This window comes from Triturus cristatus, chromosome 9 (assembly GCF_964204655.1).
Source record: "Triturus cristatus chromosome 9, aTriCri1.1, whole genome shotgun sequence".
Lineage (NCBI taxonomy): Eukaryota > Metazoa > Chordata > Amphibia > Caudata > Salamandridae > Triturus > Triturus cristatus.
The window spans coordinates 172406250-172431465 of NC_140592.1; the positions used below are offsets into that span (position 1 = coordinate 172406250).

Genomic DNA, 25216 nt, shown 5'->3' on the forward strand with positions numbered 1-25216 from the left:
CTTGTTTGCGCCGTGGCGTTCTTTAAACGAGTGCACCCGGCACAAACAGGGATACTGCGCCCTGTTACAATAAATATAATCAAAATTCCTGAAGGAAATATTTCAAAAATAAATCAAAGTTTGATTAATATTTAATTCAGCGGTATCAATGATACAACTGTTTATTGATAAGAAGAGTGAGAATTAGGACATACTCTGTAGTATATTATTAGATGAGCAACATGTAAGTTCACAGTACTACGAATCAATAGTGTGTCGACGAAATCCAACTGAAAAGAAACATTACAAACATGGACAAGACATGACCTATATTAATGACGTATTGTTCAAGGGTCAGAGTTTTTTCAATACTAAAGGCACATCACAATGATGAGCTTAGCGTACATAGTCTGCTTTAACCCCTTCGGTGCTCATGACGGAATGGTTCCGTCATGACCCACGGTTGAGCTGTGCTCATGACGGAACCATTCCGTCATGACCACGCACGCGCAAGATTCCGTCAGCACAGCGGCGGAATCTGCGCAGCATCGAAGGGGTTAAGGGTTAAATTAAAATCATGCAGACCATGCAGGTGACAACAAATATTTCAAATAAAGTAATTCACAGTTAAAGCCTGCAGTAGTGTCAAGGCCACACAGCCTTAATAAGAACTCTATATTTCAACAATTGTAAAGCATAAAAGAACATATTTCAAAAGCTGATGTAGCAATGTCATTGACGTTTCGGTCTCAGGGGGGATGAATCCAAGAGACCATCCTCAGGACCATGTGACAACAAGGTTTTTCAGTGCAATAGGTCTCGCAATTGCGAGATTTTGAGCTATTTACATTGTAACTGACAATGCCTTTCATTTATGTGTTTAAAAAACCTGCAATATTAAAAGGCATTATCATTTACAATACCAATAGGTCAAAGTTTCTAAAATGTGAGACCTATTGCATTGGAAATGCTAGTTGTTTACAAGCGCTCCATTCAGTGCTTTCACGTTAATAGAGGCAACGCCCCTTTCTTTAGATGAGCCGTGTCTAAAGAAAGGTCCGCAGCCGCAATTAAAGTGAAAGCACAGTATGCAGCACTTTTACCCAGAAAATCATTTGTTTGTCAAGTTGACAAACAAATGCTTTTTTTGTAAAAGCACCCTTTGAAAGTGCACATGACGCACTGAATGTTGCAGGAAAGCATGTAGTGCCTCCAGTAGGAGAAATGCATTAAAGAAAATAGTGCTTACAGACTAAATAAGACATACAAGAATTTGGGTTATCCATTTCAGACGATACCCAGTTGATACTATCAGTGACAGAGGGGCCGCAATCCATGCACACCAATCTGGCACCCTGCATGGTTAAAGTAGCAAACTGGATGAACAAATGTAGCCTAAAGCTGAATGGATAAAAAACAGAGCTTATGTTCATGGGTAATAAAGCTGTCCCAAGAAACGTTATCTGCTGGCCTCCAGAATTGGGAGAACCCCCTGTCCCCAAAAATGCGGTAAAAAATCTGGGAATATGGCTAGACAACAGTCTTTCCATGGAGACTCAAGCCAGAGAATTATCAGGAGCATGCTTTGGAATTCTGCACATGCTCCGGAAGATCCTACCTATCATCCCTGAACAAACTTGCAGAACTGTGGTTCAGGCCCTGGTGGTGCCACGGCTGGACTACGGATACTCCCTTTATCCTGGCACCCCCAAATATGTCATACACCGATTACAAGTGGTCCAGAATGCCGCAGCCAGGATACTGCTGCGCATCCCCAGACAACAGTCAGCGATAGTAGCCCTGAACACACTGCACTGGCTTCCAATCCAAGCCAGGATCAAATTTAAATCACTTTCTATTTCCCATAGAGCCATGAATGACAAAGGACCAGTCTTAATGAAAAAGTTTGTCACACCATATGTCCCGAGTAGATCTCTAAGATCCTCTGAAGATCTACTCATGAAAAGTACAAGAATAAAGAGATCCAGGTGGGGAGGTAGATCCTTCTCACATCTGGCTCCTAGGCTTTGGAACTCCCTGCCTAAAGAAATGCGTCTGCTGACTGATGAACTGGCTTTCAGGAAAAAAATTAAAACTTGGGTCTTCCCATAACAACGTATGTACCCTGACTGCACTTCTCCTCAGCGCTCTATAAATCCATAAACTTAAACATAAACATGCCGTGTAACAACTGAAGTAAAAGGAGCAGTCCTCGTGGGAGGTTAGGAATGAAGAGAAGGCGGTACTAAGGAGGGAAAAACAAGCCTATAAACGAATCAGAAGCCAGCATTTACAAATGGCAATGACACAAGATAATGACAAATATGGGCGGAGAGATGTGGGGCTTCAAATCCATACTCCAATACCGCATACCTCGCAGAACAGCGCATGCGCTGCCCTGGCTTGACCTAACAAGTACAAAGTGAGAGCATAATGAGAAAGTCCATAATAAAACTCACTCTAACACACTAATCAACAACAAGTTTATAAAAGAGCACACCACTATTCATGAAGCATATTGAAATTTAACAATCACAATCATGTGTAGTTAACAAACCAAATGTGAATTTTAAGAAAACGCGGGAAAAAAAGATATGTTTGTTTCAGGTATTTTTGGTCTCGCTCTCGACTAGAGTATTATTAATTAGTGATTAATAGGACGCCGCACCCCCGTCTCCAGAGGGCTGGTTTATAAAAGGTACCACAACAGGATGTTGGAAAATATAAAGGAACAAAGTTGTGTGTGCCTATGAGTGAGGGTGGTTTGCCCACGGTACATCCTGGGCAAACCACACGGGTGTAAAGGTGGCTCTTTGTGTTGGACTGGGTGTAAAGGTGGCTCTTTGTGTCATGTTGTGTCATCCATAGCATAGTGGGTGAACATCTCTGGTATTTGGTGATGATTCATGGCATAGTGTCTGCATCCATGGCACGATTATTCCCATCCCTAGTATATCACTGCCCCTCACACACGATCACTAAATCAAGGCATGTTGTGCTCACTCACCGCATGAAATAGTGATACGTGGGCAGACACAAACAAATCGATCCAGCAGTATTTGTAGATATTCGACAATAGTGGCAAACGAATGCTTGGGTAACAAACATGCATGAAAAGCTACTATTTCAGGAGAAAATTGTGTTTTTCATGAAAATGATTACCTTTTCGTTTGAGTTGTTTTCCAAAATGAAAATCATGTATTAAAGTGATAATTGAGTTGTAGCTTCTTTTGATGTCTTGAAGCCTAGGTACAACATGTTTGCTCTCTTGACATTTAGGTTGCTATAACCTGAGGAATAGCAGTGATGTATTGGCCTATAAAATGAGTGGGCATGTATTTTTTAGGCAGGGGTGTGAGGCCCTCCCCAGGGCCATGCTTGTAACACAATGAAAGTGCTCTAACATATGTTGAGTGCTCTTCAGCACCTATGGCCTTTCAGCAAAGTTATTTGAAAATGGTGCTGCAAGATATCCTATTTGGCCTAATTTCCTCGCAATTTTCTTGTTGGAGGACACCATCTCTTTGTAGCAGGTCGAGCATGTTTCTTTTCTTGGTGCATATCGGGGACAAAGTTCATGTCTCACCTCATTCGAAGATGACTGGCCACCACTGAGCAGGAACCGCAGAACCTACCACTCAAGGAACGGGATGAGATCATCATGAAAAAGGTGACAGTCCATAGTTTGTAGAGCTAAGACTGGAGAAGTTTTTGCCCATAAACATCTTATTCTCTCATATTTTATGGCAATGCGAATCTTAATTAAAGGGACCTGTGCACCAGAATGTATTTTTGAAAATGTTAAACATTTTCCAGATATGTGGTTGTGTGTTACCTACATTTGTGAATCAGTGCCAGATGTTCTTTGCATGCTTCCTATTTATAGTGAAGTGAGAGACACCTACCCGTCTCCAACCAAGTACCAGCAATACTTCGGGCTCACTCCATTTCATTGAATATCCCACTTTGTCAGATCTATAAGAAAGTTATCACTTGGTTGTTGAGGCATTGATGGTACTTCTAAATATGTTGCTGTTGTTTCTCGATAGTACTAGTTCTGTTCATTGAGGACAGGTGACAGCAGAATATGTACTGAGTGCGAGGTCTGCTTTGTGCAGTTGTTATACATGGAATTTCTGTTTTTTTAGAGGGGCAGTGTTTCCTAGAACAAGGGTCACTGATCACGACTCCCAGTTTGAGGTGTTGCTGTGGACTCCATGCACAAGATTTGATCCTTTCTCCCTGTAAACCGAGTGACACTGTTCCCTCAGGTTAGATTGGTGGTCTGGCCCTACTTTCATTCCTACCTCCTTGCTAGGGGTGGGCGTAATTTGCGTAGTCACGCTATGCAAAGCTCCGCGAAACGGTTAAAAAATCTCCGTGAGCACGCAAAAGTTCCGTTAACACGCGAAATTGCTTGTTCCGTCCATTCGCGATGCTTTTTTCCTGTTCGCAAACACTGTTTGCGTGCTCGGGGAGAAATATCTCGTGAACACGCATTTTTGTAAGCGTGAACAAGCAAAAAAATTCCGCAAAGCCGCGGATCGCGGAACTTTTGGCAATTCCGTGTTCTCCGCGGAACACGATATTCCCCAAATTCTGCAAATTCCGCAAGCAGAACGGAATTTGCCGCTCAGGCCTACTCCTTGCACGGTTAAAGCTGTTAGGACACAGGGTGGGCCAGAAAGGCTATTGCGAATTCCTTCTACTTGGTTTCATTTGATGTCTTACAGTCTCTACAACACCGTCCTCTCCAAGCTTCGCTGCCATTCCTTGACAATTATATCCATTTTCCTGTTGATTCATCTACTACTGTCTACCTACCTGCACAGCTGAAGCAGCCAGGCCGTGAGGCGCTGTATCAATGTCATAACTCCCTTTCCGCAGATATAGCTTGCTACTATGGCCTTTTCTAGCATCACAGTTTCACCTTTACCCTCCTTGTCTCCTGAAGTGCCCATTTAACTGACTTCCAAGTTTTTGCGATGGAAAGGACCACATCTGATGAGTTGTCGTCCACAGGGGCATGATGTAATGGACAGTCTTTGGCTGACAGGGTCCTTGCTACTACCCTGACTCATTTTTATGATTTTCCTCCTGGTTTGCAAAGCAGAATTCTGAAATTGTAAACCTGCATAGGGAAAGACACAGGAGTCTAACTAATGTTATTGGGTAATCTGTTCTTACAGGCTTGCAAAGAACTTAGTGGCCCCTGTCTTTCAACATTACCTTACGCTGTTAACCTTCCGTTAAAAATTAGTATTCATGACAGTTGAGAGCGTGATTTAGTAGGAAGTAAAATGACAGAGCAAGCAAGTTGCATATCTTATGTAAAAGAATATTTTGCATTAACAAAACCACTTCTTCAAAACCTGGCTGTATTTTACACTGTAGCCTATACAAGCAGAGCCAGGTAAATGCATAGGATAGTCAATACTATATGCAAATGTATAGTATATTAAAAACTACAGTCAATTCAGAACAGCTTCATGCATTAAAAGTTCTGTTGGTCATTGTTCAAGAACTAAAATGTTCTTGCAGCGAAAACTGTACTTGACGAAATTTTTGTTGGTTGTAAAAGTTTTTAAAACTATTAAATACAAGGTTCTTGGATCATATTTGAAAATGATGTTTGACCTTGTGGGTGCCAGAGCTGTAGATCCATCATGGGGTTTCTGGAGGAATCATAAAACACTGTCACTATAACTCTTGAGATGGATTTGCAGCCTTCGTCATAAAAGTTGCTGCGACATAATTATTTATTGCAAATAGGTTTTTTGACTTTCTCCACCGAGTTACTTTGACCTGTTATTTGTCATGATCCCATTTGCATCCGAATTCTCAGGCCCAATTCGCAGAAAACGCGTTTACAGCCAAAAATGGCTCCATTTACACCTGCCCAGTATCGACATATAGGGTATACTGCAGGCGTATATGATTTTACGACTGCCCAGTTGTATTCCACAACTGCGTACACACACCCTATTAAACACCGCACAGGGGATGAGGTGGCTGAACAAGAAATGGCTTGCCTTGAGTTTGGGAACATGCACAGATGTGTGAGTTTGTGGACAGGCACAATCTAGTCTCTGATCCTTGTAAACAAAGCACTGCCAAACTTTGTCGGGGTGTAGTAAAGAGGTTTCCCCATGGAGAAAAACAAGAAGATGGAAATAAAGGGGCATTTTCACAATGTCTGCATTCCCCGAATTGCTGTGCATACAGTTCCGCATTGGGGTAATAACCACTTGGAAACATGCCCCTTGAACTGACCAGTACCAGCACTCTGGAACCCTGCACCTGGCCTGCTTCTCAGCCATAGTACTCGAACTGGTAAATAAACAATGGTTCGGGTGTGGCCAAAAGGTCCAATGTTTTTTTACCGCATATTTCACCCCAGGTTCCCGTATTGGGGTACCCTTGTTTTTCTTAAAACATAGTACTCGAACTGCCTGTGCAGTCCCAATACTTGGACATCTCATCCCATGCGAAAGTGTATGTTTATTGGTGTAGAACTAAGAGTTTCTGTTGTGATTTGGACTCTTGGACTTTTCTTTCTTCTCATGGCTTCTCCTCGGACTTCCTGCTTAATTTCCCTTCATCAGCAAATGCTGTGCATGAGTCCTGCTGGCTGCCCTTAACCATCACACCATCAACTTTATCATTCACAGTTGCCATCCCTCCCTCTGAAATTAGCAGCTAGTTGTCTAGTATTAAGAAAGAAATGTACATTCATACCTACATTTGTTAGCAAAAAAGATAATTGCGATTAGAACCTGACTGTGCATGTAAAATATTTTGAAATATTTGATCAATTAGAAATGTTTATCCCACACTGTCTCCCTTGTTTTTTTCCCTGTGTTGATATAAAATATATACAATCAGCGCCGGACTGGGAACCAAAACCGGCCCTGGCAAAGTGCTCGGCCAGGACACCCGGGCTTGGGGGTGCCGCCGAGCTCTTTGCCAGGGCCGGTTTTCGGGCGATTTTGTTACAGGGCCGATTTTGCAGCTATGCTGCAAAAACAGCCCCCAGGTTCCCAAAACCGGCCCCCTCCCGTGCGGCGTACCGGGGGATTGCCCGGTGCCCGCTACGGCCAGTCCTGCCCTGTATACAATCGTCTGCTAGTTGTCCATCAGTTCTGTAGCAGACAACAATCTTTCTACTGTGTACATAGTGAGCGTCCACAAAGGAGGTGGGTTGGGGGTGGAGGTGAGGGTGGGGGGCAACAGAGATGTGTAAAAAACACAGCATTGTGCACTGCCCTCTAGGGCCATGCCCTACTCTGCAGGACTTTGAAAATGAATGAAATAAACTCAGCCATGTGGTGGTCCCTCTCAAGTGCAGTACTTCATAAGAAGAAGCAGACATGATCTCAACCACCACAGAGTCTGCAAATATAAAAAAAAAAGCGCTGCAGTACAATGCGTGGGTATGTCCACCCTCACAAGACTAGCAAGAAGAAAAAACGTCATTGCATACTTAAAAATCATTATAAAATCAATAGTGCGCATATGAATTAAACCAATCAGATTTTGCATTCAAACCCTTAGCTTAAAAAGAATAGCTACAAAATCTAAAAAAGTTGCTGTGGGTTTAACATAGCCTACCTTTTTAACTCTTTGTGATGATTTTCAGCGGTAGCCACACTAGGCTTTGAAATTGAAAATAATGCTGCACTGCTCCCTCTTCCGAATAATAGCCTGAAGTACCCTAGATATTTGAGAGTTTCAAGCAAATCAGAATAAGGTGTACATTTCAGAGTGCTGGCTGCACCTTCCTGCATGGTGTGGCATACATGAACTGTGCAGGAAGTGTGGGTGCAAATCCAGTGGGGGCACTACATGTGCCCCCCTGCATGCATCCCCAGGCCCAGAGGCGGCAGGGGGCCCTGTTAGGGCCTTCTTTGTTGCCTCTCTGCCACCCTTTCCATGGTGGGCTCACTGCAGTGAAAAGGGCGGTGGAGAAGCAACTCGAAATATGCTCAGCGGTGCTACTGGGGCACTAATACCATATTTCAGCCTCTAACTGCTTCGCGAACGGCCACGGAATTCTGGATCCCGGCAGTCGCAGCGGTCCTATGTCGGTCTGACTGCCCCAGTTGTAATATTGCGGGCGGGCCCGCAGTGTGGTGGTGGTCGGACCACCACCACAGGTTTGTCGGTCCTATGTACAGTTGAACTAGTAACAAGGCCCTAAATCTTGTCAGTTTGTCACTCTAAACCGTATTGTGCTAGACATTTCTAGTGAGGGAGTGGCAGACATTCTCTCTCCACTCTACAAAAACTTTTAGATTGTGGTTTTCTAGAATTACCTTTGCACTTTGATACTCCATGACACCATAAAACAATCCACTTTACCTTGATGTACAGGGCCAGCCTCTTTCAGATGGCTCAGCTCTGCTCCAAGGGGTGGCACACAGGATCTTGCTTATAAAATCCGTCAGGTATTTAGGGTAAACGAGGCAGAGAAAAGCCTTCTTTTCCACCTTTCGCTGATTGGAAATGAAAACAGTAGCCTTGGGTACCTTGGCAGGGGCAGCCTGTTGCAGCACATCTGCTGTTTCTGTTTAGCCCACTTTTAAGTGCCTCCTCTCTGTGTATATACCACATCTGGTGAAGTTTTATTGAACATGTGTTGGGCACAATTTCTCTTTTTCCCCCACAAAGTCGGATTTTACTCTCAGAACTCTTTGGGCCTTCTGTCTACTACAAGCTCAAATGTTTAGGGGCCACTAGTAAAGATCACTTTGAGAAACGCAGAGTTGCCTTGAGGAAAGAGGCCCCTATTTTTAGGTCTTGCCTAGGCAGCGTGCATGCGCTGCTCTAGGAGGTCCTTTAGCCATCGGTCTTCCCTTTTCAAGCACTGCACTCGTGCTTGTGGCGGCATCTACCTTGCGGGAGCGAGCAGCGGCGCGCCACAAGCACAAGTGCAGTGCTTGAAAAGTGAAGACTGCGCGCACACGCACGTACCACTCCCGGGCTTGTTGCTCAAGTGGACGACCATGCTTTGTCTGAATGATGCGTCTTTTGTTCAGGAGGAAACGAGGCGAGCACGGGGTTCTCGAGGTTGTTTTACTTCCATGACGATTCGTTGTGGTGCGCTCGGAGATTCTCGAACTTCTCGTCTCTTTTCTGAGCGGGAAACGAGTGTAGGCGTTGTGAAGGGAGTTACACTTTGAGCTAATTACAGCTGTTACTCTGATTGGAAGACGCTGATAACAAGGCTACCCATGGCATAAGTGCCTGTGGGTAAGGAGCCCTTTGGACAACTTACTACCAATGGCACTTCCTGCTGGGCTGGGAAGCAGGGCGCCGGCCCTCTGTTCATTGCCGTGACTCTACCTTACCTCTGTGCACGCCTCGCCCCCCTCTCCTCTGCCGTGCCATCTCTCATACATTCTCTGCATAGCACCTCGTCCTACGCGCCCCACCCTTCATGCTCACCTCATCATGGCACCCCTTTCCACCACAGCTGCCCCTGCCCTCTGTATTCCGCTCTTTCGCCACTTGTCTCCGCCTGTGGCCCTCAGCACTCCTCCTCACTTCTACCCGTGTTCTCGCCTCTCGTCCTCTCATGCTACAAGGCACGCCCTTCTGTCCATCTACCTCACCATATCGGGATCCCCTCCTCCTCTCTACGGCATTTCGTCTCTCTGCCTCACTTCTCTGTATCACCATCACACTCCACCGCCTCTTTACCACATGCCCCTGTCTCACCTTTACTTCATCTTTGGGACTCAGCAGTCTTCCTGCCTTCTCCACCTTCATAGCTGCCCTGTGTCTGCTCTCCACCTCGCCTGTGTCCTTCCCTGCTTTGAGTCACCTCGCGTCTCTACTTCACCTCTCTGCCTCATCTTATTCCCTCCGCTCTCAACCTTCTGCCTCTCCATGTGCCCTCCTCATCCTCCCTCGTGCCCAGGTGTCTCGCAGCTACACAGCGGGTCCTACTTGAAGGACCCCACCTGAGGGAAGGCTGCTTACTGGCTTTTGATGTTCTCTGCATTAAGGAGAGCGAGGAGGAATGCGTTTTTATTATTCAGATCCTTTTGCCAGAGTCTTAGATGCTGACTCCGACGCACGTCTCATTGTGTGACACATCCGATCGGCGCTTGTTCTTATCCGTGCATCTCTCGCTCGACTTTCAGAGAAGGGCACCGGGAACGACACGTTATTATGATAACTCCTACAATACTAGAAATGATGCCATCTCACGCAGGGGAGGGTCTGGGAGCCAAAGAGAAGATTTCTACTAGAATTAAAATGATACCGTGACTGTCATAATATGATTATCAAGGACTCCCTCGCTCAATTGTGAAAGACATATTTGATCAAATCTCAGAGAAGAGCCCTGTGATTCTCTAGATGTGGGGAGTCAATGAGTGTTTCACACAGAATCCGTTTCAGTTATTCTGTTACCGAAGAAATAAATCAAGACAAATGGAAAATGTATAAAATTAAAATATTTCAATAAAATGGAAGGCGTAGTGACTTCCTTCCACAAAATCTAAGAACGTTCATGTGATCTTGAAAAGACTCATCCACCATTCCAAGGCATTGGGGCTGATGTAAAGTTTGGCGGAGGGGGTACTCTGTAGCAACAGTGACGGTGTACCCTCCCTGCCAAACTCCGGGTCCCCGGCTCGACTTAGCAGTGAGTGGACCGACAGTATGTCAATGACGAAGCCTATTCTGACTGCATCACCAACATACTTTTCTGATGGCCTGACGGAGTACGCACCGTCGGAGGTAAGCCATCCGACCATCTGCCCAACATAGAGTGGCTAGTTGGATGGCTTTTCTTCTTGCTGTCTGCCTCCTCCAGGTAGAACATTTTGGTGAGGGACAGTAAACAACCTCTTGTGGATCTTGTGCCACAAGGTGGTTTGGACACAATGACCAAGTGGTCCTAATATGTCACTATAATACATGGGTGCCGGCATCCATGGATATAAGCTAGTCTGTATTTCCCTTTTTACAGGTGATTGTTGATGTCTTTGTTGCCAGTAATAAAGAAATGTTGAGGTGCTCAACTGCAATCATTTATTACAGTTGAGTTCTGGCATCACAATGCTTGCTGCCCGGATTAGCAGCCAAAAGAGAAGGCAGGTGATGGAGCATACTTAAAGCTGCAGTTTAAACTGCAAAAATAAGCATGGCTTTTCCTTTCTCTGTTCTGTTTATCTAGATTAACAGTGATCAACAGAAAGGAGATATTAATGCAACCTGTTTATTTTTGCACACTTTAGGTAATTATAGGAAAGAGTGAATCTCTCTGCATCCTTCCCCACATTCTGAGCGACAGCGTTTAAAAAAAATAAATCGGACTCGTATTAAATTGATTCTGATTGCAGCAAATATTTGACGGCTTTTCGGTGTGTTTAACTTTGCTCTACAGATCCTACTTTCATACTTCATGTCAGCAAACAACCTGTCTTGTTCATATGAAGCTTAATGATTAGCAATATCCTTATAATGTGACACGGAGTACTTTATCCCATATACAGCAATGATTGTTGCCCACCTGGACATGATAATACGGGAGGTTGTAGCACATCAACATTATTCACATATGGTAATCATTTACATGTTTTTGTTGTGTCTAAATAAAAATAACGCATTCAAACGTGACATCAGCAGAACATCTAGTAAAAAGTGTGAATATTTTCAGTGTGGCAGGCAGCTGCACACAAAGAGCCTGTAAGAAGGCTCAGTGGGTTCTTGCTCCTGCTGGAGGGATCTAGCTGTGCTTCACAGATTTGAGTCCCAGGGGAGCTAATTCAGCCCTTTTTACTTCCAGGGTCGGTAAAATGAGTTTAGTATTAGCTCCGTCAAGCGTAAAGCAGCAAGCATTACAGAGCACCGTTGGCAGAGGTGGCTAATGGATCCTGGCAGCTATTGCTGCAGCGGTATGGGCTAACAGGGCCGAAGCCTGGAGATCTTCACAGCCCACTATACATTTCTCCGTCAGTGTACAGGCTCTCCTTTACATATGCCATGGTGACCTTTGCAGAATGTTCATTACTTAGCAACAAAAGCCAAATTATGCGGCACATTTTCTGACAGTATTACCTCATTATTGGCAAAGCCAATAGCTCCGGCCAAACACTTACAAGGTCCCAAAGGCAAGACCTATTGGCTATGCCAATGCTTGTTGGAATTTGGCATTAGGTTGATCAGTCACTTTTAAGCCTGCTATTGATTTTAGCAATTGGTTTCTTGAGGCTCTTAATATTAAAGCTAGTTAAAAATATATTTTGCTGAATATTAAAGCTAGCTATCTCCGGACAATCGATCTTACCTTTCCGTTTCAAAGGATCCCCCCACTTTCAGTCACTGCTTGAACATCCCACGAATCTGGAGGAATAGACGCTAGCGACATTCCGCACAAGAGTCACCACACTGAGTAAAGTGTACGTATGCAGAGTATGCAGAGTTTACTTTGAGTCTGATTTCTATATTTAATTTAAATTTAAATTTGTTTTATTTTCAAGTCCAGTTTCATTGTTTATTGTGAGGATCATTGCAATATATTCTTGGTATATTTGTTGTAGTTTGAAGTTGTCCTCTAAATATGAATTTTCGCTCCTGTTGGTGTTGATGGTTTTCTTTGCACTGATATTTCCCTGCTGCTTCTCTCTAATAGCCTTTTCTAAATTTTTCAAGTCTGTCTTCCACATCCCGTCACCTAGAACACCAAAATAGGCGAAGACACAAGCATTGTTAAAAAAAAAAAGGAATTCACATTTTTATTCTTATTTTTTAGACAAATAGTAGCAATCTACAGAGTTCATCCTAAAACCTGGAGAATTACTTGCCTCCCTAAGTTTCTGGGCAGATCATTGTTGTCACATTCACTACATCTCTGCTTCCTTTCTGTTCTGCATAATTTTGCTTATATTATTTGTGCATATTGTCAATCCTGTCTGTGTCTCTTGACCTCATCCCTGTCTTCTCATGCCAGCATTCCACTGTGAGGTTAAGCAGTTCTCCATTCATCACACTATTCTCAAAAATCATCTGTCTCACTTTTTTCCAGTGTCCCACTATTCTCGGATTGACTGTTTCCTCCTTAAACCTAGACTTGATTCCCCATTGTTGAAGGTTTAGCGCTTCCACAGCTCTCGTCTATAGGCGTAGATGAGCTTGATGCCAAGATCACCGCTGAGGACAGTGCAGGAGGCACTTCGAACCATGCCGAGCACCAAGGCCTCTGGGACGGGTGGGTTCCCAATGGCTTTTCTGCAGGCCTACTCAAACCAGCTGGTCCAGCCCTTACTACAGGTGTATGAGGAGGCCTTTGAAGCAGGGGCATTGGCCCCGTCAATGCGTCAGGGGGAAATTGTCATGCTCCTCAAGCCAGGGGGGAATAATCAGGACCCCTCAGCATATTGACCCCTCACGATGATAAACTCTGAGGTTAAAATGTTATGCAAGGTTCTGCCCACAAGACTGGTCCCGCATATGGTGCACCTGATCCCGAAGATCAATGTGGCTTCATATCAACCTGCAATAGGGGCATGAACATCAGGTGGTTGTTGCATATTCTTCACGAAGTATGGGAAAGGGACGAGGACCATGCCTTGGTTTCCATAGACTTGGGAAAGGCCTTTGATTCGGTGGACTGGGGGGACCTACTGGAGGTGCTCAGGTTGGCCGTATTTGGACCGCGGTTCAGATGATGGGTACTGATCTTATATACAGTGCCCAGTGCTAGTGTTCAGGTTGGACACAGCAGGTTGAGGGAGTGGCAGCCGGGAAGGGGGACGCAACAGGGCTGTCCTCTTTCTCCACTTCTCTTTGCTTTAGCAATAGAGCCCCTGGCGGTTTGCATGTGTAGGGACCTGGACCATTGGGGAATCAAAGTAGGTGGAACCTCTCATAATATATCACTGTACGTGGATGATGAGTTATTCTATGTCTCCTCACCACAGGAGTTTGTACTGAGGCTACTACAGGTGCTAGAGGAGTTTAAAGGGTGTTCGGGCTGCAACTTAACAGGTCGAAATCATTGATATTCCCACTGGCTCGTTTGACGGGTCACTCTGTGGGACCTCTTCCCCAACTGGGCCTGCGGTGGGAGAAGGAGCACTTTAGGTGCTTGGGCATACAGGTGGCGGGAGAGGACTCATGAATATTACAACTCAATGTTCAAAGGACGATAGACGCTCTAAAGGGATCAGTGGGATTTTGGCAAACTCTTCTGCTCTCCTTAATGGGCAGGCTGGCAATAGCCAAAATGGTGGTCCTGCTTCGCTGCCTTTACATGTCACAGAATGCTCTGTGTCCTATACCCAGGAGAATGTCTGGGCTCTGGACTCCATTTTGATAGACTTGTACTGGGCGGGTCGTCACAGCAGAGTGGCCCTTGTCACTCTGAATCGCACATATGAGGAGGGCGGACTGGAGGCTCCTAGATTGGAGCTCTATTATTACGCCACACAACTACAGCATGTCGCAAAATGGTTCGCTGATGTGGACAACTGGGAGAAACAGCTACTCCAAGATAGAGTATTATATCATTGACCTGCTGTCTACTTTTTTTGGAGGGCGCAGGCACCTCTGAAGCCTCACCATATTTGGTTAAACAGACCGCGCGCATCTGGCAAACAATTGTGGAGTGAATCTTGAGACACGCCCGTTCCATTGGGAGTTGTTGGTGTGGGACCTTGCGCCGGTTAGGAGGGGATATCCAATATGGCGTATCGGCTGCTGCGACATGCTTGCGGATCTGTACACAGGCGAGAACTTTATCACATTTGAACAGGCTTGTGGCGACTTTGGACTGGTGCAGGGACAATGCCTACAATACGCCGCTCTAGCTCATTTATTTAAAGAAATTTGGCTCACATATGCTTCGATCCCACAGCTCTCACAGACTCTGGACATCTTACTTACGTGCGGGGCGGGTAAGCACACTGTACCATTGTTGTATAGGGTGATGAGGGCTGATGCCAGTGCCCCCCCCTCCTGGGGCATTCTCAGAAAGGAATGCGAACCTGGAGGAACCTCTGGAGGACAGGGACTGGAGAGTGGTAGGCGCTCTCACGCATACAATATCCTGTAACGCCCGTTTCCGGTTAATCCATTACAATTACACACATCGCACATGTATGACCCCAGAGAGAATACATAGCATGGCCCCCAATAGGCCCAGCTCCTGTCCTAGGTGCCACAAAGAAGGAGCTAATTTTCTGCACTTGGCTTGGGAATGTCCGGAGGTCAGTAGCTTCTGGTCGGAAGTAGTGGAGCGAATAAGAGGCAGCGTTAGAAGATGAGGGCGCTTGACACCCAAAAAGCAGAGTAAGATGGCATTTAGGCTCCTGCAACTACTTTTGGTGCTGACAAGGCGCAGAATGCGATTTTTTTTTTTTGGATGGGGGGTGAGGGCTCCCGAGATCTCAGCATGGATTCAAGACGTATGTGAGTGGACACTAGCTGAGGAGATGCACATGAAGAGGTGTCACAGAGATGAAAAATTAGAGGATGATCTAGGGATCTGAAGGGAGCTTTGTCATGACCTACTGGCCGACGGCCTTCAGTCATGTTCCCCCAAGTGCATCGGCTGGGGGAAGCACTGTGGGTGCTGAAGGGGAGAGGGATTAAATGCCCTAAATACTTGGCTATAGACTTTGGGGGTCTGCGTGAATAGGCCAATGTCTTGTTTCAAAAAGCACACCTGTGTTATGTTAATATGTAAAATCTTAAATAAAGTTTTGAAAAGAAAAAAAAAAAACCTAGGCTTGATTAGTCTCTATTTAGGTCTTGCGTAAAGACAGCTTTTAGTTGTCTGTTGTCGAAAGACCTCTTCTCTCCAATACCAAAAACTTACAGTGGCCTTAGAGTCAGCCCATTACTTACCATTGGCTGGCTGTCTTATCAGTCTCATTTGCTTGCTTCTTATTTGACTGCTTTCCTTCTTCATCTAGTGTTTGCCCCACCCATGCAGAATAGCTTTTTTACCATCCATGATTGGATGACATGTTTCGTTTCACATACAAGGAACTTCGTTTTTCTTTTGCTTTCAGCACTCTATGGGAGTGTATGTGTTTTCTTGTTCTCTCAACTCTGGGCTGCTTCCACCCTCAATTATACTACCCTTCAATCCATTCACTCTATGTTACTCCCCACCCTCACTATATCCATAGCTTTCCTGATTTTCTTCATTATGTTTTTTTTTCTTTATTTCCACCTCCCTGTCTCCAGCACTTCTGTTGCTCCCCACACACACCCCATTGCTTTCACTTTGCCATCTGTTGCTCTTTTCAATTTTGTTGAAGTGCCAGGCAGCTGCCATTTGCTGCTGATCCGCTCCATTTTCAGAATGCATTTTTCAGACCTGTAAATGCTTTTTGTGTTATTTCCCCGCTCCAAATGGTGTTCGCCATCCATCCATCTCGGACTGGTGCCATTTCTGCCTGAATGTAGGACCTCCATAGTGTCATGATGCATACACGCCATCCCACTGCTTTCATGGGTTTGTTTGTTTTTAATCTTTTTTTTCTTGATGCTGTACAGCATTGTCAAAAAGATTGGCAATGCCAACAGGCCATGAAGATAAGATGTATTGGCTGTACCAGTGCTTGTTTTAGTTTTTTTGTGATTCTCGTTTTTGTAATATGTTACTATGCCATGTATAAGAAATAACCGCAGTCTTCTGAAAGAGATTGATGAACTAGAGAGTCGTTTGTGAGTAAACCAGCAAATGTCCAGTGATGCATTTCTACTGCAGACTGGGCGGGAGGAGGGTGGGCCTTCTCTGTTGATTAAAGAAAGTCATCTGCGCATCTTCTCGTCTGCTTCTCTAGCATTTGATATATGGTACATGAGGGACAGGAGGCAAGGTTCTTCTTCATAGTTCTCAAATGGGGACGCCAGACCTGATGCTGGGAGCTCAGCAGATAACTCTGCAGTAGCGGCCGGCGAGTTGGCAGAGTGGCGGGGTGAGGCGGAGGTGGGGAACGGGGACTGGGGGGAGGTGGGGGACGGGGGAGACAAATTTAAAAAAAGAATAGTTAAACCTGCTCGCCGCATCACGCTCCTCGCTTCTCCAGGCACAGGCTCCCAAAGTGCACTGCGGCCAATCTCGACGCTACTTTCATGCTGCTGAAAGCAGCATCAGGATAGGCCTGAGCAACAAGGATTTCCCCTCCCACTGACCGGGAGCCTGTGTCTGCACTCTCCCACCCGGCAATGTAGCTGGGGTTGGAGAGAGCTTTACTGCACATGTGGGTTTGGCCGGCCTCGGACGGCCGACCAAACCCATGTGCGCCGTGAAGGCGGTGCCCAACAGTCCCCCTCAGCCTGTCACCACCCTGGCCCCACCCCTAAGCCTTGGCTGAGAGGGAAAAATAATACGATAATAAACAAGAGTTTATTATCGTTTTATTTTTCATTTTTTCAGCTGCTGGCAGGTGGGGCGACGCTCCTCCGCCATATCGAAGGAGCCGCTACTGTATCTCTGGTGCCTCCAATGTGGATTCCTGTCTGACTCTATGATCCGTATTTCTGAATATATTGATAAATGTCCAGACAACTCTCTATCGATTTTATTGTTTTAGTTTGTCTAAAATGTTAAAATAGGCACCGCTGCAGGTACACATATGCATTGAGCAAATAGAAATATCTTCCTGAGCCTTGATGGTCCACCTGTGCCATTTTGCATCTGTTAAGTAGAACAGCCTATATAAGATTACCAGCTGAGGATCCCATGTCCCATTCCAGATGTCCCTTCTGTAAATCCTTAATATCAGTTAGTTCAACTGAGGGGAGTCAGCTGCACAGCTCCCAGAATACCTTAGGCTGCTATCATTGAGTCATCTGGTAAAGTCAACCATGATTTTATTGCATTTGTGTTTCTGTTCTTAATATACTCGAGATGAACAGGTTTTCAAAGCGTTTGCAATAAAAAAAAAGCACACCAATAAAATTGAATTGTATTTCAGCAGTATGTTTCCATTAAGTATGCATTTGTAACTTTTTAGACTTTAAAACTTTTTCCAGGGTATTGCAATTACTGCATTAACAGTGCTGGCATTTTGCTTGAAATCAGTTTCACGTAAGGTTTCTGTTCATAAAAACCCAGACAATGAATGAAATGCCATCCTCTCAGTGGGGGGTTCTTATAAAATATGTATACCCGGCTCCTGTTGACCTACCTTATGAACTCCTCCATAAAGGATCCTCGGACTTGCCTGCCTTGAATGGATCAATTATGTAGCATTCTTTCTGATGTGGAACTGTTTAAATTGCAGTAAATGTCAATTTTGAGTGCCTGATGTTTTGCGGCCAAGATGACTGGTGGCACAGAGCTGCAAAGCCTTGCGTTGACTTTACTCAGAATGACTGACACAATTTGTACGTGTGTTTAGTCGGTCATCAACTAAATGATAAATATCTCACGAAAATTCTGTGACTTCACAAAGAAAGTGTATATCACGTTTGTTATCTAAATTGAGATATTAGACAGATCAGTATAAATACATTCTACCTATACAACTACCCTCAAGGGGCAGTTCCCCCAACAATAGGTATTTTGCAAGAAGACAGCAGAAAGGCTCGACCTAATACGCAGCCCACTAGGACTTCTTTCATATAAAGAGGAGCCAATGAACCTAAACATAGTCCGGTGTAAGGTTTTAGTGGTCTACCGCATGGTTAGCGTTACTATGAGTTTCATCATCGTGAAAGGAAGCCACTAGTCTTCCTCAATTTTAGTCTGGTTAATTTTTCATAAGATTTTTCATAAAAGGGGCCTTGTTGTATTGTCATTGCAGACAAACTTAGAAGTTAGGGCTTTTAATCCTTAGGAATGCCCTGTTTAGAAATGGTATCATTACCGGTTGCGTAGTGAAAAAGGGGAGATGGACATTTTAAAATATTTGATGCATGCAGCAAGGGGTCGTTGCAGATTCTCCTCTCTTGTTTGCTTAGCTGCAATCTCCAAAGGTTTATTCTCATAAATTGGTCGTTGCCTAGTTGCCCCTGTAGGTACTCTTAAATATTTGATCTTTAATTTTAATAATTTTCTAATTTCTTAAATATTTGATCTTTAATGTCGATAATTTTCTAATTTCATTTGTTACTGGTGTTGCATTTCCATATATAATCTGAGTTTCAACAGTGGTCATAGTGCATCCTAATACATTGGGTAACTGTTATATCCGTTTTCTAGCTATTTCATACGGTTGACCAGGGCTGCAGCAGTATACCAAAGGGTTATCTGCAGATAAATTGTGAAAAATGGACACAGTGGCCATATTTCCTTGCCTCCTCTTCATTTGAATGAAGTCTTGGTCTCCTTATTTGGTCAAGCCTTTCGGACAGTGCAAGCTGTCTTCTTACGAAATACCTATTGTGGGCCGGGAAACAGCCTTTACAAATACATTGTTTTTAAATCTTAAAAACAATGCGTGGTATAGGCATGCGTTTTAAATGCATATTCGTGGTAAAAACATGCACGCTAAAAAGTTCGTTTGAAAAGCATGTGAAGTGATTGCATGCGTTGTACCGTCGTACAACCTTGTGGGCTTACCATAAATGAACAGGGCTAAGAGCCCGTCCATTGCTTACTATTGGTTGGCTTTTAATGTCACTTTTATTTGCTTGTTTTTTATTTGCTGGCTTTTTTTTGTCTATCTTATGTTTGTTCATTCCCTAGAGCATAGCCCCTGTACCTCTTGGCTGTCTGACTTCTATCCTTCTACTGCTCACTTTAAGGAACTAGTTTTTTCTTTTTGGTTAAGCACACCATAAGTCATGCCATATGTTTTTCAGCTCTCTCCTTCTTGTGTTTCTCCACCCTCTTGAAAAATACTCACCTCTGTATTCTGTCTTTTCTCTCTCTCGCTCTCTCTCTCTCGTGGCTGTTTGCCCTCTCTTCTGTGTACTTCTCCCCTTGTGCTCTGTGTTACAGTTTCCATCATGTACCTCCCCCTCCACCCCCTGTGTTGCCCTTTCTCTCGTGTGCTTATCACCGCAGGGCCCTGCTGCTCTCTCCCTCGTGCCCCTGCCCACATCCCATTGATTTTCCCCATCCCGCTGGCCCACCCGCTCCTATGTTGCTCCCCACCTCTGCCATTCTTTTCTTAAATATATTTTTTAAATATTCATGCTGCCAGCCATCCACAAAAGTGCTTTTATGCATTTATGATTTCTTTTTTTTTTAATGATCTACCTAACTGGTCCCCGCCATCTTAGATCGGTCTAAAAAAAATAAAATGGAGCCAACGTCATTCTGTAGGCGCATACATGCACAATGACTCATGCGTGTGCCTACAGAATGACAGACCAGCCAACAGCAGTGCATCGTGGTGCATTTCTTCTTATTTGACGACAGCATTTAAAAAAATAATTAGCAAGGCCAGTAGGTCCCAAAGGCCAGACCTGTAGACTTTGCTAATGCTTGTTTACCTCAGTCAGTGTTTTAGGCCTACGGTACAGTGTTTATATCAATTTGAATGAAGGCTAATTACTGTCTGTGTGTTGCATTACACCCCATTAATATTACTATCTAACTTTTTAAAATGTTTTTTCCTCACCAATCAGTTGCCGATAGTAGTATCCTTTACCTGCTGCAATATGTATTGTGTTTATTAAGTTACATTATTCTCAGTGCTTTAAATGGGCCGTTACAGTCCGGTACGGAGTACCGGCACTTTTTTATTTTGGGAGGGAGAGTGCCGGCACTTCTCAAGAGAAATGCTATACTTTTATTTGGAGAGTACCAGCACTTCCCAGAAACAAGCAGGTACTCTGAGTACCGGCACTTCTATTTTTCCATTTCAAGCACTGATTAATCTGTCCTTCCTTACCATACATAGACCCTGTTGTTGTTCACTCACAGTTCCTGTCAGGCATCTAGGAAGTATTTCTGTATAAATCATAAATTGACTGTGTCTGATAGCAGCTACTGGTTTCTAACCTTCATTGGTGCACCTTTGTTTCTGGCTCACCCATGCCAATGTGTTGTGTCGGTGGGAGGGAGGGTAGAGAACCAAGCTAGTAGTTTCCACAGTCGATCAGTGGTGGTTGGTGACACACAAAAATGGTGGGTCGACAGATACAATTGAACAATATAAAGTATACATTTACAATTTTAAATGAAAAAAATAAGTTTCACTTACCATTTCAGCCTGCAGCACGTGCTGTCCTCCGTGTTCTCCAGCCGGCTCCGACTCCTTCCGCGCAAGGTCATAGCCAACGCCTTATCCAATCCAGATACTGCTCTCATGCTGCATGAGAGAAGTGTCTGGATTGGCTGGAGCAGGCTGCTTCTGCACTCCGAAGAGCACTGAAGGCCTGTCCCTGCTCTCCAACCTGGCTGTCAGCCAGGTTGCAGAGGTTGAATTGCGCATGTCTGTTTGGTCGTAATAATTTAGCTGGCCAAACCAGCATGCCCAATTCAAACTGAAAGGGCCACTCGTCATTGCTGCCAATTAGCAGCAATGACGCACTGGCCCCGCCCTGCCCTCTCAGTTCGGCAGAAAGCGGAAAACTAAAATTGTAATAAAATCCTTTCATTACATGTTACTTTTCCAGCTTTCTGCAGCTGTGTGGGGAGGGCTGCGCTCCTCAGCTCCCATGGAGGAACCGCCACTGCGAGTCAACACGTTTTCCTCAGCATGGCCTCTTGTATGTCAGGAAGAGGGAACCAGTTTCACACATACATGTACAAATGCTCTGTGCATCGGCTAGAATGTTTTTACAGTAAGGGTCCTAGCCTGTGTTAAGGCCTCGGAGTGCATTTAGTATGCAGCCTTCTCGACGTATCCAATAATTTTTTTATTCAACAATCCTCACTACTGAATGCAACATTAGAATTGTCTTACTTTTAAAGTGTATTAATATAGTTTTTGCAACCGAATGTATAAACAGACACATTTGATAATGTAATCGACCCACACGAATCTTCACATGTACCTTGAGTAAATTTCTTTGCATAAAATGTAAAGCGCTCTGATGCCTTTGGTTCTAGCTAGTGCTACATAAAACTCTAAAATAAATAAATTCTCTCTAAGCAGATATATGTTAAAAAATTACATCTTTTTGTGTAATTGTAGTTATTTTATGTAGATTGGGTGAATGTTAACAATGTTCACAGAGATATGATGTAATTATATCGAAGCTGATTTGTGTTGAAAAGAAACTAGGGCCTTCTGTTTGCTTAGCATCATTTGTTTTTAAGAAGAAAATAATTGTCTCAAAATATTTTGATCTGTGATGACTCATAGACTGCCAGTGGTCTATTTTTGTAGTTCTGCTTTCAAGATCTCAGGTTTTATTTGTCTTTCTCTTCTTCCAGAGCTCAGGTGCACTAATGCTGCCTTCTCTGGCATGTTGAGCCTAGTCCCATGCAACAAAAAAAGATACCTTGCCCCCTCACTCAACCAGCTGTTTGTTGAATCTACTTGCTGTTTTTTTTACCCTGCTCAAGACATTTGAATTGCTGATGGGTTTAGAAAACTATTTACTCTCCATCATTATATACGTTTTCAGTTGACATTGAAATGTTTGAGCCAAGAATGTTTTCCGTATGGAAAGAGAACTATGCTTTCATCTTGGTTCCTGCAGGGTCATTGCTTCTGTTTTCTCTTTTCACTGGTGAACCTCTCAATATGTGCAGACTTAAGAATTGAGAAACTAGTAACAACTTATAACATAAGTAGTGACGACCCACGGTACATTTTGAAGTTTTAGTAATACTCATTCAAATCATACATTAGCGCTTGGCTTTCTTGCTAGTATGTGCACATAGAAGTGTCGACGAGCATGTATGATTAAAGAACACAGTTTTTTTTTGTTTTTTTTTTGTCCTCATCTCACCTATAAACTATTTGAAGGACGTAGCTGGTCAGTTTAATGATGGGGCGCCCTCCGACCGCCTGCACTTGTTTAGGTTATCCAACCAATCCCCTTATGTCGTCCGGGATTTAAGCGTTAATCAAAGGACAATCATATTTTGACCCTTAACATCAGCAAAATGGAATCAACGGAGTCACAATTCCTGACCCAAACGTATAAAGGGTGCTCAGAGTGTAGAGAGGCTAGGGCTGGTACTCAAGGACTCTAGCCGGGCCATAGCAAGTGTGGATTTTAACCAGTCCTCGATTTTCGGAGGGAGGGGGTCCTTCCATCTTAAACAGATCTCCCTTCGGGCCAACAAAATCAGACATAGTAACAGCCCTCTATCAGGTTGAGCCATACTGGCAGTGGACACCTGATCATTAGCAAAGAAAATCAGAGAGCCGTTCAGCACAATATCAATTCCAAAAGACATACATAAATATCTGCACACCCCTTCCCAGTATAGTCCAAGTTTGGGACAATCATAAAAAATATGTATGTCATTGGCTTTGGGGAGCGAACACCTGGGACAACTCGGTTCAGGAAACACAGTTCATCCGTGTAGCAATGTTCATTCATATTATAGAATGGCTTCTAATTCTTTAGTCCAAATGGCAGTATGTTGTAGTGTTATAAAATTATTTTATGGCACAGTATTACCATTATGTTCTTGTTTATGTACAGTCTGCAGAGCTGCACAGTTTATTCCACCTACACTTCTGATAAGTCATATATATTCAGCAATTGGCCGATTTGATAATACACACATAACTGCGGTTTTAGGATGTAGTAGCTTCGTACCACCACTCCTTGTGTTGCAGAATTTAAAGGCCAGGGAGAACAGAGCCAGCCCTTCTGGTTTTACCTCTGCTTCTGTGGTTTAGGATCACTCTGTTGTGGTTTACTTTGCTTTAGTTGATGTTTGAGTGGTGTGCATTTATATATGGTGGGCCCGATTCACAAAGGTAAAGTTAGAGCACAAGTCTTACTTCAACCGAAAGTCTAACTTTACTACTTTTCCGTATTTACAAAGGTAAGTTACTACTAGTAACTTTACTACTGGTGTTTTTACTGCCAGTAACTTTACTACTAGTAACGTTACTAGTAGTAAAGTTACTAGCAGTAATTTACCTTTGTGAATACTGAAAAGTAGTGAAGTTAGACTTTTGGTCTAACTTCACCTTTGTGAATCGTGCCCTGTATATCTGTAAACAATGTTTTTGAACAAATATTTATTTTACAAGGTATTTCTTGTATGGTATATGTATTCATTGATGTCTTTGAATGTTTTGTGTCTTTTAGACATACTTGTCTTCATGTTTCTGTGCATCTCCTAAGGTAAATGACAGCTACAGTTGAGCTTTAAAGCTAAAAAGTTCTTATCTGTAGTCCTGAAGAAGATGTTGTGGTTTGGATGTAGGGATGAACACTTGGCAGGCAGTCATCAACAAATGTAGTGGTTGGAGTACTTTTGAGATAGCAGTGGTTATGTCCTCTGCCACCCTAACAAACACTACTCAATCCGACCAAAATATGAATCAGTCTATTAGACTGTTATAAAAAGTGAAGCGATATCTTTCGCATCATTATTGTGGTTTGCTGATTTAGCAATAGAGAAAACAGGATTTGCACTGCTACCACCACAAAGCTTTTGCACCAATTCAAACATTGGCACACACTGAGTATTACACTTCTTTTGCTGTGTTTACATAAAAAGGAATAGAACAATTATCTTTTGTCCACATTTTGGATGTGGAATGTTGATCTTTTTTTATTTTTTTTTAAATTTCTTTTTATTAACAATAGGAATCGTCAACACCAGGCACAGTACTTCGTTACAATATATTCTTATCTTACATGGCTCTCAAACAATTGAAAGTATACAGCGTGTTGTCAAGGGGCGATTCGTGTCATGTCTGCAACAATTCATCTTGAGCTGGGGTCAAAGGTGGGGTACAGATATCCCCCCTATATGCATTCCAGTCTGTCCATATGCGGGACCACTTTTTGGGGCACCCCCTGGCCACATATACAAACTTCTCCCGAAACATGCACCAATCCATGTCTTTCTGCCAGGCTCTCACACTCGGCGCAAGCGATGCCCCCCACTTCTGGGCGATGTTTCTTTTGGCTATCATTAGCCCCAGTGTGACCCACGTTATGCGCGCATTATTTAAGTCCGTTGGCTCCCACACATTTAGGAGACATCGCTTAGCCTCCAGTGGGAGTGTAAGGCTGAACACTGCACTCATCACCTCGTGTATTCTCTTCCAATACCTCTGGATATGCGGGCACTCCCACAGAATATGGAGGAAGGTGCCATCACTCCCGCAGTCCCGCCTACACTAATGTTGATCTTTTTTAATGCAAGACCAAGGTGTTCCGTTTTTTC

The 25216-nt window shown here is 43.8% G+C and overlaps 1 protein-coding gene across 10 annotated transcripts in view; it reads left to right on the forward strand.

The window, feature by feature from the left end:
* MAGI1 (membrane associated guanylate kinase, WW and PDZ domain containing 1) overlaps positions 1-25216 on the forward strand; it is a 1064730-nt gene that overhangs the window by 573036 nt on the left and 466478 nt on the right. The window lies entirely within an intron of this gene.